Below are 17,308 nucleotides of genomic sequence, written 5' to 3'. Positions count from 1 at the left end.
TGTCATTAGAGCTATTAAAAGTTATTAAATGGGACCAAGGAAGGCATGATATGGGAAAGGAGCAAATCGGTGCATCATTCTGTACAGCTTTGGCCCTGTGTCTGATTGATGATCCATGGGAGAACTCATTTAAAGCTTGTTTATTTAAACTACTTATTGTACAGTTCAGCAGCCTTGGAAAATGAGGGTGAGGGAGACACGGGACTCTGTGAGTTTACAGACTTTTTATATGTTAATTTAATGCAATGTACAAACATCTCTTTAATTACAAAGGATGAGGAAAGCAGATGATTAACTAGGGGCTGCAAATAGGTATTCAATTCACGGTCAGACATCACTATTTCTTGTTTCTGAGGTGATGCACAGATATATGTGGCTATGTGTGCATACGGTATAGTGGTTCAGATTAGGTAGTGCACTGTCTCTTGCCTGGGAACAAATGATCCTATTTGATGTGGGAAGGATGAATTGTTTTCCAATCGTAGAGGCGTCTGGTGGTGTTTACACAAGCAGTCAAGGTTTCAGATAAATCATGGGTTTCGTGTGACTGTGATTTGAGTGACTCCAGTGCAATGGAAATAAGCACTCAACCAGACTTGCTGACTCCTAGGCTGTGTTTCAGAACCTTGTGGGAATGCTAAGGAAAGCAATGTTCAGAGAAATTCTACACAACCTGAGTATCTGCTTGAAATATGAAATACCTGAAAAGATAGGCAGCACCTGAGCTTTAGGAAGAATGAGGTGAGGTTTAAGATAACTGTAATGAAAAAACACTGGCTGAAGGCTCATCCCCAGGTCCAGAGTGGTGGATAAAATCCCATGCAGCTACAGAGATAAATATGTGATTATTCTCTCATTCCCACTTGTACCACAAGTGATTATTTACATCTTAAGAAATTGATGTTTCTGACTGAAGTCTTCAGGGTATTCCTGATGCTGCTCTTCAGCTGATTGTAGAAACTAATTGGGAGAGAGAGATTTACGGCTACAATTAACTCACAACGTCGGTGTGTTTTCATCGAGTCAGTCCAGACAGAGGTTGACCTCCTCCGTGTGAACTCATAATTCAGATCTCAAAGAGCAAGAAGCAAAACCTCACAGTTTGAACATCTGTTGTAGAGCAAAAAGGAGACGAATAATAGCTGGGTTAACTTCTTAAAATCCTGTGCTGCAGGAAGAGTGTTTAGAAAGAGATGTTTATTGAGAGTGTGCAGTAGTGGTGTTATTCTTCTTAGGGTGCAAAGCTCTGAGTTGTTTCAGGGTTTGGTACGTCTCCTCTGGTCGAAGCACTGTTGGTGCTATGTGTCCTGGGCTTTGGAGATGGACATCCCTGGGGGCAGAGGAGTCCGTTCCTTCCATAGTGATGATCCCGATTCTGCAGTACGATGCCTTTGAATCTCTCTGATGTTCCTTTGGATGTTTTGGTAGCTCTAACTTTCAGAAAACTTTTTTTTGAAACTTCTTCACTCATCTCCAGCTTCAATGGGTGTCGAATTGAATACCCTTTGTTGAGTGTAAGGCGTCTGTTATCTGTTTTGGCAGCCTTCGGTTTGCAGCGTTCAAAGAAAAACGCTTCCCTCAGTGCTGCAGGTTTTCTTCTTCTGCTTTAACATCTTCAAACAACTTAATTTTGTGGAGTTTGTCCATTTCCCAAAGTTTTTTATCTCTGCCATCCAGGCTCGAGGATTCATGTGCAGATAGAATATTTGGGGGTATGGGAAGGAGAGGTTTGGAGGTAAAAAATGGCGTTATTCATTGGTTACTTCTGCATTTCTGCCATTTAATTTTGTTTGCACAATCAAGCAGCTTGGAACTGGCTGAATTGTGCAAAGTGACTTGTGCACTGTCACATGTGATGGCATCCCTGTGTTTCTTGAACGCAGTTGGAAGAGTGGTGCTTGTGCTGGTGACATGGGTTGGTAGAGCTGGGGCTCCTGTCTCTTTGGGGTTGCTGAGGTCTGGGCAAGACTTCCAGCTGTGATGGCAGTATGGAAGTCCCCTAATGCACAAGGGATAGTTAGGCATTGTTTTACCACTGCCTGCAGTAGGGATGACCTGTGCTTCCACCAGGTCTGAGCTGCATTAAACTGCTTTAATCTTGTAAATTGACTTATTCTTCACTCACTCAGAGGAACTTGTTCAGAGCTTTTAGGCTGCTAATGCCATAAGTACAGCACTACGCCTACAAGCCAATTACAGAAAGCGATGACTTGAGGAAGGGGAGCTTTGGAATTAGCCCTTCTGATAGAAAGTAGTGCAGAGCACACCAATGCCCCAGCGCTTTGCTTGCTTTGCTCAGTGCTGGTGAGTGCAGGCCAGCTGGCAATGAGGAGCTTTTTGTGGCCGTTCTTGCAGCCCAAGTGAGATATTTGAGACTAATAAGCTATGTTACCATTGAGAAAAAGGATGTCAGGTCTTTTCCCTTGGGCTGTCTCCAAACCTCCATCAAACAATGGTGCTTCAGTTAGGGCTGTGGCAGGTTCTGGCAGGAGCATTCAAGAGTGCTGCAGTGGTGTTGAGCTGCTGTGGCTTGTGAATCAAGGGGGGAAAGGAAAAATAAGAGGAAAGGCTTTGTGTAACACTTAAAAAAATAATAATGATAATCGTAATAATGACTTCTTTTCTGTAAAAGTGTTACTTGAAGAATACATCAGCACTTTCAGGCTAGAAAAATGTGGGGTTTTTCTCTGCTGTTCATGGGTGCAACCGAAGGGACTTTGTTCGTGCTTGGAAAACGTGACTTGAATTAGCAGAGCATAAGAACCTCCTGCTGGAGATGTGGCTTCCTGAGAGTTGATCGTGTGAGAGTATTTTGTGAAAAAACAACATAACTGTTCACTTTGTGCTAGCAATTAGGCCATCTTTTACTAAAGGCTGAGTTTATAAAAAAACAACAGACTGAAATGAGCACCATTTGCAATGGGCTGCCTGAAATTTTAGTAACTGACTCTTATTGCTATATTATTTTTTTTAATGTTGCAGGGAAGAGAAAATTGAGAATAAATTGGCGAGTACACCACACACTTGTGTCTTATCTCCAGCTTTATATTTAGAATTGAGTTTAAAATAAGAGTTCCTTTTGTTTTTAGGTTTGGGCCATATGTGCTGCTGTCTCTATAAAATGTGAGTGAAGCTAATTAACTACAAATGAAACACCAAACTGCTTTGGGTAGGGGATATTGCGCACGGTCTCGATGGAGTGATGCTCGTGATTATCCTCTGCCATGACCAACTTCTGAGCGTGTGGTCTGGTTCCATCAGAAGACCTTGGTATTAGTGAGTTCCTACAGGATTTGTACAGGATTTTATCCTACAGGATACAAGAAGAGGCAGTGCTCATTGCTGGCTACGGGAGAAAGCTGAGGTGAGCCATGGCAGCTCTGGGAGGCGAGTTTGATTTACTGTGTTGTGGTGTTGAGGGAGGTAATAGATACCAGTGTGGAGCTCGCTTCCATTACTGTTATTTTTGCTGCCAGTGTATCAACATGTTAGCAAATATTTGCATAAATATGGGGGTATGATATGTCCTGAAAGCATTGCTGGAGTTTCCAATTCCACTTCTGTATTGTTGGTGGTTACTCACATAGCCAGTAAGCTGAGCACCAGCGGGATCATCCTGCTGGAGATGGATTACCACTGTGAAACACTATAGAGTCAATGAATGAATTTGTTTCTGAGATATTTGGGCTGTACAGGGTTGCCAACCATATACTGAAAGAGGAATATTTAGTCCCAGATCTGCTGCAGGTAGGCAGGTGCACAGACTGGGAGCATGAGAGTACATCATGACTATTTGGTGTAGCTTGAAGCACAAGGAGCTTTCTAAATCTTGCAAACTAAATTTGATTCCTACATAGAAATTAGAAGCCTTCAGAAGTTGGAATGTGTTCTTAAGACAACTTTCATCTTATTTTAGACGAACGTCTCATTAGGTCACTCCTCTTTCTGTTCTGAAGCTCGCACTGCCACAACATCATAATTAAATGGGATTCATTTTCCAATTTTAACATATATTGTTTGATGGTTGTTTTGTTTTGTTGGGTTTTTTTAAGACAATGTACTGGAATAGCTGAACTTGGAATGGTAAGAAGAAGATTGCTGTTCACCAGAGAATCGAAGGAATTGTACCAATATTTATTCCATTTCTATAGCTGATAATTGGTTTCAGGTTCATGTCTGTGGGCAATCAGCTGTGTCTGTCTTCCAGTTAAGGAAAGCCTCTGATGTGATCTCCAGTTAATCACCATGATCTTTTGAGGCTTCATAGCTGCTGAAATAATGGGAATTTATCCTTCTTATTACAGTGTTAGTAGTGATGGGGTTTTAGCATATATTGAATATTGCACAGGATGCTAAAGTTCGGTAACTCTTTATATGAGACCTCTCTACCCAGGCTGATCAGTGGGATTGGATGGATGATGCTGCAGTGATCCCTCCTCTAGGTAGGGGTCATATTGATTTTAGTTCTGGAGGAAAAGGAACGGGGAGATGAATTTATTGGTAGCTAGTCCTTAACAACTGGAACTCCTGGGCACTTGGGCCTTCAGTATCATTGTTAGCTTGTCTTCAGATCTCCCTGCTGCCATGTTGCAAGGCACCTAGCTTACTAATTACTGCACTGATTGATTCCTAGCTAAAATTGCTGAAGCAGCCAGATCAGCAGGAAAATAGGTTGTTGAGCTTGAGATTTGCTGCAGCACTGAGCATTGATATATCATTATCTACAGCTGCCTGCATTTCTTTAAGGAAATACAAATAGTGGTATAAGGTGCATTATGTGTTAATGATGATTGCCTGACTAGATTTGACTTCACTAAAAAGCTGTCTTGGAGAAATCTGTATGATTTTTTATTTATTTATTTTTTTTCCTGAAAAACCCTATTTTCCTGTATGGAGTTTTATAATTTATTTCTACAAGCTTGTCTTTCTTGAGTATAACACTGAATTTCATACAGTTCTCAACTGCATGAAGTTGAATTTGGGCTCTTCTTCAAAGCAATAAGTTGCTTTCCCTGCAGCTGTTTTGAAGAGATCTCTGGACTGGAGAATGAAGGCATTTTCTGGGATGCCTGTAGCATGACCTGAAGTCTTTTGTTTTCCCTATTTGTTTCTTCTTCAAGGTTTTCACTATTCTTAATTCCCTTGTTCCAATCTTACAAACGCTTTCGCAGAATAAAAAGCACTGGTGTTTTACAAGGGGCATCCTTCAAAGAGAGAGCTGGCACAGATGAGTGAGCATCACCCAGATTTGTCTGCTGCTTTCATGTGCTTTCCTGATGGGTCACTGGAGCCTGACCTCGTTTATGCTGGCCACTCGTGCTCTTAGAAAGCTAACTGGAGGAACTGAAGGCAGCTAAGCTGTAAGACTTGAGAATGAAATCAGGTTTGGGAACATCTTTGTGCCTTTCTTAGCAATTTCTCATTAGGTATAAAATCGCTGTAGTAACTACTTAGACTTGCATGTTCCAGGCTAGATCTTGACTTTTTATTTGGATCCCGTCAGTATATCTTCATTTAATGAAGTTCTTGTTCCCTCTGCCTGGGAATGTCCAAGTGTGATGCTGAGAAATTCTCAAGAGTTTGATCATTGTTAGCTGTTAGGAGCTGGTGCCCTTGTGTACTTGTGTCAGGAATTCCAGGCTGAGTGAGTGGGAGCAGACATCATTGCTTGGGTACTCAAGCAAGGTTGCTTCTCTGTGCTGGTGTGGCTGTAAGTATTTGGACATCTCTGGCCCTTAATGTTGTTGTCTGGTCTCTGGTGCAAACTTCAAAACTTCAGCTGCCCATTTTGTCCACCTAAAGTCTCCCACCTAGCAATTTAGCTTCACTTAATTGGTAGAATAGAGTAAATCTTCGCTATATTCGGCTCCTGTTTATTTACTTTAATTATAGTAAATTTTGTCAGAAATAAAATGCTGTTGTGCTTCATGTTATGAAGCTTATCATAGTGAATTTCATGTTCTTTTGTGGATATAAATCGTGGCTCCTTGTGTCAGCCATAAGGTCGAGTGCAGAATACTGAGCTCTGCTCCTGTGTTAAAGCTGGCAGCAGGTATCAGCATGGCTGATGTGTCCAGAGAGCTGGCCACAAAGGGGCTCTTGTCTGCAAGAGCCATAGGATTGCTTAGGTTGGATCACTGAGCCCCATCCCTGCCATGGGCTGGCTGCCCCCAGCTCAGGCTGCCCAGGGCCCATCCGTGTTCTGGGGCACCTCCAGGGATGGGGCACCCACAGCTCTGGGCAGCAGTGCTGGCACCTCACCACTCTGAGTGAAGAATTACCCCCAGCATCTCACCCTATTTTCCTCTCTTGTGGTTTAAAACTGTCCAATGTCCTATTGCTATCAGAGTCTTCATCTTTTTTTATAAGCTCTCTTTATGTACTGAAAGGTCGCAATGAGGTCCCCATAGGGATGACTACTATTAGCTTCTGTGATAGCTTCTGTGAGATGCTGATATGAACTGTTGCCTTTCTGAGCCTAGATCTATGGACAGTACCCAAACACTGCTGTTTTCCATGTGCTCATCTGCCTTGACTTAAGCCCTTGTTGTTTGACATAAGGGTCTCTATAGCTCTTTAAGGAGTTTTTAACCAGCACCGTTGTGGAGGCAGGCCTCCTTCTGGACTTGTCTTTGATATCCTTGGTAGAGGATAGGCATTGCTGTCTTCATTTCAGTTGTCTTTCTGTTTTTCTACTGACAGCTCCAATTAGCTTGTTGCTCTACTTGTACATACGATGAGCTTTTAGTCACAGAATCCCCAGATGTCTCAAATTGGAAGGGATGCACAAGGATCATCGAGTCCAACTCCCGGCTCTGCAAAGGACCACCCAGAACTCAAACCCTTGGTTTGACAGCTTTGTGAGCTCTAGCAGCTTGGGGCCGTGACTGCTGCCCTGGGGAGCTTGTTCCAGCACTTGACCACCTTTTCCAGGACCCTTTTCCTAATGCCCAACCATTATGGTAATATTTGTCGTATTGTTCTAGCTGTACTAAGTGAGTTAGGGATTCAGTCTTTAGTGTTGCACTAGGGCAAAAGTAGAATAGGAGGCTTTAAAAAGGAAAATATTCAGCCATTAAGTATTAGAGCAGAGGTGAGTTGTGGCCCTGGTGAGAAATTTGCTGCTTCTTTTGCACATCACTGCAGTGCTATACTCACAGCTCCTCCTGGAGACTCTGGGTTTTTCCTCCATGGTAAGCCCAGAATAGCTGTGTCCTTGAAGCACACATGGAGGAGATGTCCCAAAAGCTTTTACATCTCCAGTCCAGCAACCAGAAAATATGGCTACAAAAATATGAACTCTCAAGTCTGAGCTTAGTGAATCTGGAGAGCTGGGGAGGCAGACAAAACAAGGGCAAGGATTTGGCTCTGGGTCTGTGCTGGCAGCAGCGCACAGCTTTCCTGCTGTCCTTCAGCTGTCCTTTGCGGGCAGCTTTGAGGTGTGGATGGAAAAGCAACGTCTCACTTCTCATTTTTAAACTATTTCCCCATGACCATTGAATCAAGCGCTGTGCAGCCTTGAGTCACCGAGCCTTATTCACTGTGGAATTTACTGAGACAAACAGCTACGACATGCTGCTGCTATTTATAACGTTATCTCATTGTCTGTGGGTTACATGATGCTGTGTGGTATGAGGGCTTGGAGGGGAGACCCTCTGCAATGTGCAGCGTTTCCAAGCTTTTTTACTGCACTGTCCATGTCATTGATGAAGGTATTAAAGAGTATCAGTCCCAGCACTGACCCTTCTGGGACACCTCTCACCTCCAGCTCCATTCAGACATGGAGCTATTGACTGCTGCACTCTGGACTTAATCCTGCAGCCAGTTCTTCGTCCATTGAACAATCCATCAAATCCACATCTTTCCAATTTGGTGAGAAGGATGTTGTGGGGTACGGTGTCAAAGGCCTTACTGAAGTTGAGATGGACGACATCCGTGGCTCTTCCCTTCTACATTGATGCAGTGACACCATCACAGAAGGCTAGCAGGTTGGTCAAGCAGGATTCACCCTTGGTGAAGCCATGCTGGTTGTCACATATCACCTCCTTTCTGAAATATCTGACTAGTGATTTTCTTAGGAGCTTACTTTACATGAGGGGCCAGTAGTTAAAGTCTCATTTTGACCTGGAAAAGTTGACTTCTCCAAAAAAATGAGTTATGTGTAACTTTAAACATGGCCAGAGTATCCCATCAGAGTTGCTGCAGCTGTCACTGGAACCTTTTCTCAAAGCAGATGTGAAATCGATACCTGCAAGATGCCTTCAGCTCAGAAGAAAACAAAGCTTATTTCTGGATCTGAGCCTTTTGAATTGGTTCCAGAATGCCCGAAGGAGTTGGGAGCGGGGAATTCCCTGCTAACTCTTGGTAAGTTTTACTGGAAAATGAATCAGAAAGAATACTATAAAGAAGCAGTTTGCCTTCAGCTAGCAAGCGTGACTGACCTACGTCAGTGTGACGCTGTTTTCCAAGTACTGCCCCCCCAAAAAGAGTCAGAATATGATAGGAGTAGTGGAAGGTCAGCTTCAAAAACAGGGAAACGCCTTCAAAGGATCCTCTCATTGGAAAACAATAAAAGAATAAATTTTGTTTGGTTATGGTTCTAGAGAAACACGGGCTTCGTTTGTGAAGACACGGTGACTACATTTAGCTGTTCCAACAATCAAAGCAATTAATGCTGTAAAGGGAAGAGATTTTAACTCTGACTTTAGATGTAAAAATTTGCAGTCGGTAATATGAGAGGAGAAGGGTGTGTGAAGGGCACGTAAGGGGGAAGGAGGATGTAATATAACATCAGACAACAGTTTGTGGTGCGGCGGGTGGTTTTGTGAAGGTGGGTGGGCAGCTTTGCAAGCAGCTGGCTGTTGGCCTTTGCAGCCAGCTTGAGCTAAGCACTAATGACAACTATCCCATAGATTGTCTGTCCACCTGGATGCTTACAGGACAGTGATCTGCTGGGACAGCAATCTTGTTGCAGTTGACATCAGAGCAAAAATCACTTCACCCTTGAAAAGCATGTTAAGTGCTCGGATTTCTTTGACAGTAAAGAGCCATGTTAATGCCCTGGCTTTCTCACTTTGATTTTGTTTTAGCAAGCAAAATGCGAAGGCATTAAACTACTCTTGTATCAAAGCATAAGGGAAGGTGGCTGGGAAATGTATAACGGCAGCTGGATTCCATACACAGATTGCTTGTGAGGTTGAAGTTTGTGTGGGTTGAATTTGCAGCTTATTGGCTGGCTTGTTGGGTTTTTTTTTGACGTCTCTTTTGTTATGGAGCCTGCTGTCATCTCCCTGGAAACTGAAACAGCAGCAGTCAGAGAAGTAGGAGAGGAGCAGGTTTGAAGAAAAAGAAAAGTGGGGGATGGAGACGTTGCCATGTAGTAAGAGTACACCTGAAGGAAGAAGTTGTTTTTTTGAGTTAATAGATATATATATTTTTTTTTTACAGTAACCAAACTCTTTCTAGCAAACTTCTTTTGTGTGAAGAGATGAGTCTAAATGCAGCCATTGCCACAGTGCTTTTTCAGCTCTGAGATCATGGTGGTGAAGCTATGTACCTTGAGCTGGCTCACCACGCAGCCCTGCCTTGTCTTCATGCAGAAGTGCCTCTGCCACACGTGCTTCAAGTCCTCCTGGTCCTCTCCGTGTCCTGCAGCAGCTTAGTGACAGCTCTAGGCTTACTGCTTTTGAGACACGAAAATGCATATGCTATGTTGGTGATTCGAGTGATATATTTTTAATAACTGTGAGTGCTGTTGTTCCTATGTGCCAGGCGAAGCTTTTATGTTTCAGAAAAGACCAGGGCTCCCCATGGAAGTACAGTGGTAGGCTTGGGAGGATGCTGTGACTTTGTAATGAGTAAGCACTGTGGGTTTGTGCAGCACGTTCAAGGTGTGTGTGTGTATTCACAACCCATGGGTAATTAACAGAATCCCAGTTTCATTTTCCTTTGATTGACTCAATGTGAGGATTCAGAGTGGGCCTGGCATTCTGTCTGCTTTCTTTGTGTTAATTTTTCTTTTCTTTTGGCAATTAAACTGAACTTTATGTAAGTCGTCTCTCGCATCCCCATGACAGAACGAAATGTTGCTGTAAGAGCTACCCAACTGTGGAAATGAAGATCAAGAAACAACATCAACTTTCTTGCATGTTATTTTCACAGCTTTGCCTGATGTTCTATCAAGGACAGCATCCTCAAATGGTTGAATGAGACCTCTTCAAGCTGACACTGCATGAGGAAGTTGGATATAAAATAAGCCCTTCTCGGTATATCTGCAGCCAGACTTTTTTTGTTTGACTGGCAAACTGACTGACAGTATTTAGTATCACGTTCTTTGCATTTCCTTTTTGGGTGTTGTGTGCTGCATGTATGAACCATGTGATGCAGTGTGGGAACATGGATGTACCTGAATTTTGGCCTCCATGCACAGCCTTCTACTTTGTACCTGAAGCATACAGAGCAGTTGCAAGGGCTGGGAGGAGGGGGCTGTTCTCAGTGAGCTGCTTCAGCGGAGACTTTCTGCTCACTGCTGTAGCCAAAAGAGGAGAACAGAGCTTGGGCTGGTGAAAACCAGGACTGCCATGCCCGGCCCATCATCTCCCCTCCAGCTCAGATGCTGGCATGCTGGATGTGGAAGAAAACCTTTTGTTGTGAAAGCAAGGCTGGTAGGAAAGCTGCTATCTGCTTATCAGCCCAGCTGTGTACGGTGCTGGTACTGATGTACCCTGCCAGCTTATCCCATTTCAAAGGGCTGAGAGCAAAGCAGTAAGGAGCACAGAGGAGGGCAGTAAAGATGAATTACTGGCTGCTGTTGTACGAGTGATTGAGCTGATTACAGCTATCTAGCCTTGAACAAGATTGGATAGGAGACTACCTGATAAAATAGGTGAACAGCTCACTCTTTCTGCCAAGAACTAGGGGACATCAAATGGAAGCAGTAGATGCCAGATTCAAAGTGAAAGATGGTCTGGAGGTGCTGGGAGTTTGAGAGCTGAACACAGGATTCCACACATTGCATAGGAGGCAAATATACTTGAGCTCCAAACAGAGTCAGGAAGCCCCTAAACCACAAACAGGTGCTTTGGGAGAGGTTATTTAGGGGAAGCTTCACTGCAAGGTTGTCTTATCTTTGCATTCTCTCCTGGTTAATCATACTGGGTGATGGGAAGGGACTGCTGGGCTGACTTGCCTTTTAGCCTCAATGTGGCTCTTCTCATGTAAAGCTGGCAAAAGGAACCCAGTTTTCACGAGCAAAACTGCTTTGGCAGTTCTTTTCTATGAGAACTGTAACTTTAATTATTGCATAGTGACTTGTAGCAGCATTTAATCCAGTGTTCTGGTTGCTTTGCTGCTGCAGTACAAGGGCACATGAGGTGTGAGTTTGCCCTGTGAACAGTGCCCTGGCAATACAACCTCTGAACATCTGCCTTTTTACACATTTTTGTTTATCTGCAAGTTTTTGTTTTCCATCTCAAAAAAAAAGTTGAATTGCATCTGCTTATTAAAACAAAAAAAAAAAGTGAAATCTGATCTTGTATAGAGTTATTGGAAGTTATTAATGAAAAGAGTGGGACATTTCCACCTTCTCTACTTGCTTTAATTATACCAGGAGATGGGGGGCAGGTGTCAGTCCCTGCTTCTGTGAGCAGTGCATCAATTTCACCCCGACTATGGGAAAAGCAACAGAGTGGCATAAAAGCATAGGATCATCTGCAATGATGCTGACTGTGGGATGGCTTGCAGGCCTTGCAGTCTGCATTTAGTGTGCTTTCTGAAATCCCACGCTGGAAATCCCTTCTTTATAAAGATATGTCACTGTTATGAACCCTTATCCGTGCTTTACAATGGTTATTTCTTAAGAGGATTATGTATCTTTGTATCACCCATACTGAAAAGAATATCAAGCATGTGTCCCAGGGTTTTGTTGTTTCCTGAGCTTTGTAAATACTGTTAAGAAATAAAATGCACTGGTTTACCATAATAAATCCTAATACTTCAGGAGATAATAAGCACTATTGGAGGTTATTTGCTTCAGAAGACGGGTGAGTTACCTTGCAGCATCAGGTGGGCTGTTGTCCAGTACACACTGTGGGGTGGGATGCTGCCTTGGCTATTTAAAAGCTCATTAAAATTGCATCTCCCATGCTATGGTTCTGTCCTTACCCCCTCCAGCTAGCTGTCCAGGCTTCTGTGAGCAAGCCAGAATTGATCACAGCAATTAGCTGAGCCCAGGGGAGATTTCTAAATGCTAATGTGTATAGTTGTTTGGTTGTTGGTTTTTTTTCTTTCTTTTTTTTTTCTTTCTTTTTGCTGTTAGCTGATGTGTTACTGCTAGTGATGGGTGCTTCCTCACTTTAATGCATTCATTCTTCTCCTCTGTCTTTAACAGTTATCTGTAGACTGTTCTGTAGACAGTGGAATCGTAGAATCACAGAATGTCTTGGGTTGGAAGGGACCTCAAGCATCATGCAGCTCCGAACCCCCCTGTCACAGGCAGGGCCACCAACCTCCATATCTAATTCTAGACCAGGCTGCCCAGGGCCCTATCCAACCTGGCCTTGAACACTTCTAGGGACAGGGCATCCACAGCCTCCATGAGGAGCCTGGGTTGGACCAGTTTGGTTTTGCATTCCTGACTCAAAATTAGACTGGTGATATTTCCACCAGTGGTAAACTACTGCTTGCTTTTTTCCTTCCCCTGAACTGTGTGCATCTACTCAAAAGACACATTAAATGTCACTTGCCAGCTTTCTAATACTTGAGTGGTTGTATGCTCGGAAAAAAGAGAAATGTCATTCAGCAAAGTAAAACTGCACAAATGCATGAAGAAGTCTGGTGGTTTGTGGCTGCATGCAGGGAAAATAAGTCTGTAAGCAAGAGAAATGGCCCTAAAAACTCCAGCCTGGCACAGACTTGTAAAGGAGTCATGTTGGTAGAGCTGTTTCCTGGTTATAATTTCATTTAGCTTTCTGTACCTTGAAGCAAGTCCAATAAAAAGAAAACATGCAAAGGTTTGGTCAAAAGGCAGCAGAAAACTCTTCTAAACATTAAAATCATGATTGATGACGTAGTAGTAAGCAGCTTCTCCATTCTTCGAAAGCTTTGGTCTTTTTTCCTGGGGAAGAAGCACTTGATGTCCTTCTGATGTTTGTATTATGAATGGTTTTCTGTTTCTTAACCAGAGCTCAGCAATAACACTGGTTCTGAAGAAATGGAAACCCAACAGTAAGTTGTGGCTGAACAGCTGAAAATCTGAACTGATGTGTTGGTTCTGTACTGTTGACCCAATGTGGCAGCTCTGATCACAACCATTACATCTCACCTTGTGAACGTGGTGCTCGCTGTGGAAAAAGGGGATAGAACAAATTAAACCTTTGGTATTTCAGTCTGGAGAATGTGATGGCACAGTGCTGTCATTATGTGTTCAAACAGTTCCTCCCCTTGAGTATCACAAATAAGCCCATCTTACCTGAGGATAACTGGAATATTTTCCTGTAAGGCATTAAAGCTCGTAACTGTTTCTGACATTGACAAAACATCACGAAATGTCTTTTGCAAATCTGAACACACAGGAACATCCTGCACCAAATTTTCTGTTTCAGGAGAATACTGAAGCAGCTTGGTGCGTTCCCAGTTGGCACCTGTCCCATCAGGGCTTGCTGGTAGCTAGTTTGCTGGACTGCTGTACAGCTAGCCTGTGGATATCCAGGGTTTTAATCCTTTCTACCTCTAGAGCCAGACCCTTTTTTACATTGCATGTATAGAACAAAAATGTGGAATACCCTCAGTGCCCAGTTTTTTGGGCTTTTCGAAGGGTTTGTGTCACTACAATGTGAGAACAGATATTTCAGCTGGTGAGCACTGCTTTTTATCTTTTCTCTCTACGTTTTTAAGGCACCCCTGGTCCTGTACTCAGCCCCTGGTGTGATGTGGTTAGGAGGAGCCCTTGCTTGTGCTGCCCCATGATGCATTCCAGGGCTGAATTCTGGAGGAAAGGTCTCTGTGTGCAGGCAGACTTGTGCCTCCTATTCCCTTCTCAGTATTCAGCAGGCGTCCTGTGTGCGTGCCAGCCCTTTGGAGATTAGAGAAGAGTAAGGCTTAATAAAACTCTCATAAGTCAGAGTGACCGTGGTAAAGGCCACACCAACAGCAGGGGAGGAGCTGGTGGTGACCCCTGAGTTCTCAGCAGGAGCCTGTCCTTACCTCTCCTCTTGTACCTGGGGATTTATTTCATACTTGTGTTCACTTCCCCCTCTCTCTCCTCTCCACATGAATCTTGGTCTTTTGACTCAGAACCTGGGTTGTCCTTCTACTTGCATACACTTATAAATTCCTCGCTCTGTTTGTGCTATCTTTGATGTGAATACCACTTCCTCTGTTGCCACAACATCGAGACTATAAAAAGTACTCTGAAAGCATCAGAAACATTCTCTAGAAGATATTTAATTAAACCCATAGTTTCCAGTGTGCCTCGAACACGTATATAGTTCCAACTCATGACACTGTGATAATAAGATGACAGTTCTAAAATGTGGTGCTTTGGCTAAACCTCCTCATCTTCTTTTTTCCGCTACGGGGGCTCTGGATGCTACAGCCTTCATATGGTAGATGAATTCCTTGGCAATTTGCTCTGCTGGCAGTCTAAACCCATCAACCATTGAAAAGCTGGGCGTTTATGTTCAGTTCCTGTAGCCTTGTTGTCCCTTGTCACCGCAATGGGGTAAATGGTTTTTGTCTTGAGAATTTGTAAAAAACCCTAATGTAATTCTTGTTTGGAGATACCTTACCATGAGTGAGGCCTTCAACATCTGTTTCTGTATCCCCTTCATTGCAAGTAGATTCCCATTTTTCTCTGGAACTGAAGTGTTCCTCGTTACTCAAGGATTCAGAGGTGAGCCATGGAAGGGCCTTGGTTCTGATGGTGTGAAGCAATTCTTCTGCTGATGGAGGTCCTGGAGCTGCAGCCATGTGCTACATGGTCTGGAAGTGCCACCAGCAGCTCAACTCATTGTGTGGGGGTAAGAAAAGCACCAAAAATGCACAACATGAGGATTACTTTGAGATCGACAACTGTCAAACCACTTGCAGAAGACTAATCAGGTTTGGGACTGACGAGCGTGGAAGTGATTACAGCTTTCCTTAAGCTCTGAGGCCTTTGTCGTTTCATTTCCCTCCCGTGGGCCATAGGATTAGTTTGTCAGCAAACATATTGCTTCTCAACTTGCTGTTTGCTGAAAGGAGAGCAAGACCTGAGCCTATGTATCCTTCTGTAGCAGAAATGCTAAGTCATGGCCTGGAGCAGTGATTGAGCACCTGGTGGGAAGGCAGGGCCAACCCAGGGGAGCTCAGATGTGTGCAGTGAACCTTAGTGATGGAGGGGATAGAGCCAGGATCCACTCCTCATTTAAGGGCTGGCAGTGGAGGCGAGGGTATTTTTCTGGAGATCCCTGCCTTCCAAAGGTCTTCCAAAGAGTAAGCAAGTTTTCTTTTGTTTCTGCATCTGCATCATCTACGTTTGGGCTTGTCCTCATTTGCTGCAGCCTGGGATTGTGCTGCTGTTACTGCGGTGCTATCCATTACATTACAGCATCACACTTTCCTTCCCCTGCTTTCACCGGTGACTGTAGCCAGTGAAATCTGTGCCCAGCAGAAGCTGAATGGCCCCAGCTGGTGCTGGCAGTGACTTGCATGGTGCAGGTCAGCGTGCCCTGCTCCAGCTCCTATTTCTTGCAGGCAGAAGCAGCCCCTTGCCTCTGGCATCCTGCTTAGAGTGAGGTGCTGCTTTAAGCCTGAGTACTATAAATGTCTGCTTGGGATAATAACATATTTCATGATTGTGATCATTCAGCTAGATAATTACTTGAAAATATTGGGGGTGGGGGCAGTATTTATTTCTGTAAATTGAAGCAATTAGATTGCAACCTTCTGCTCAGCTTTATAAATGCGTTGGTGAAGCTCCATCCCACAGATATGCAGCTATATGAGTCTGGCCTGGTGGGTGCCCTGCCTTTGGCTCTGGGCAACCCCAGTTGCCCTTGTTCTCACCAGAAGCTCTGTTTCCGTACGAGTGGGTTTTATTTCTTTCAAGCACTATGCTGGCTTTTTCTCTTCAACGCCGTGGATTAAACATCCTTAATCATTAATGATTCTGATTCAAAACGCTTGGCATAGATTTCCGAGCTACGGGTTTTGATCCTAAATGAAGCAATTTTTCTTCCCATGTGGTATTTCCCATCTTTGGATAAGATGCTTTGAAGTCAAGCAAATGCAGTTTAACTTTGAAAACAGCGGCGATGTACTGTTTATGACTGCAGTGTTTCTCTAAGTTCTTTTCTGATAAAACAGAATGACTTTTTTGAAGGTGATTCTTTCTGCAGATACTACAGTATGTAAAAAAAAAAAAATGCTACCGTGGAAGGGAGATTGGTTGAAAAACTCAAGTATTAATTTTTCATTTCTGCTGTATCTTTGAGACCTCTCCAATGATACTCTTTTCCTTCTCTTTCATCCTATTAAATCATAGACCACAAGGTTGTCCCTTTTTCGAACCTTGACATGAAGGCGTTTCTTCTCAGCAGAGTAAATCAGAGTACAACCTATATTCACAGCCCATTGCTCTGATTAGCTTTCTTTGGCGTAACTAAAAAGCCAGTGAATAATCTGTCCAACCTCTAGGAATGGCTTACATTTGTTTTATTTTCAGATCTGTGTCATTTCTGGTGATGAAAGTTGTCTCCATACTCTCCCATTGCGTGGCTGCAGGCAGCTTTAGGACTTCGTCATGCACCTTATTTAGACTGAACAAAGCCAGCCTTCCTTGTCTCTCTCAGCTTTGTTATCTTTGGCATTTTTGTAGGAGATGCAAATGATCTGGAGGACTTTCTGCTTTTCAGCTGCCTCTTTGCTTTTCAAGGTGAAAGGGAATATCCACTGGAACAACACCAATTGGCATAGGGCTGCTCAGGCTTTCTTGCTTGTTGCAGACTGCAAGTCTGGACAACCTTTGTTTGCAGACAGTGCATGTCTTGTGTCAGGCTTGACTTGTTTGTAAACAATTCCAGCTGAAGGGGAACTCCCCGACATGCCAGACAGGTGACTTGTGTCCAGGATGAGTGCCTGGCTGTGTGGGAGCAAGGTGCTGCTCTGAGCTAAGGGGCTCCCTGCAAGCTCAGACAGGTTTCAAAGAAGCTTTTAGGCCTATGTTGTTGACTGTATGCTGGTGTGACTTGCAAAAATAAAGAAGGGACGTTGAACAGCCAGAAGTCTTCCTTCTTAATCTTTCCTTAACAAATTAAGCCTGCTTATTAAT

At 43.6% G+C, this 17,308-nt stretch overlaps 1 protein-coding gene and 1 long non-coding RNA gene across 2 annotated transcripts in view; both read left to right on the top strand.

The window, feature by feature from the left end:
• The window catches only part of XPR1 (xenotropic and polytropic retrovirus receptor 1), a 78,767-nt gene that overhangs the window by 15,872 nt on the left and 45,587 nt on the right, over window positions 1–17,308 (top strand). The gene's annotated exons all lie outside the window — the stretch shown is intronic.
• On the top strand, window positions 816–12,555 carry LOC128072373 (uncharacterized). The gene is made up of 3 exons (XR_008202235.1): window positions 816–8,364; window positions 9,090–9,190; window positions 10,162–12,555. It is a non-coding gene; the product is annotated as an uncharacterized LOC128072373 (long non-coding RNA).

The sequence above is a fragment of the Tympanuchus pallidicinctus genome, unplaced genomic scaffold (genome assembly GCF_026119805.1).
Source record: "Tympanuchus pallidicinctus isolate F22 unplaced genomic scaffold, pur_lepc_1.0 scaffold7, whole genome shotgun sequence".
NCBI lineage: Eukaryota > Metazoa > Chordata > Aves > Galliformes > Phasianidae > Tympanuchus > Tympanuchus pallidicinctus.
Note: the sequence above shows the minus strand (reverse complement) of the source record. Positions and strands in the feature narration are given on the sequence as shown.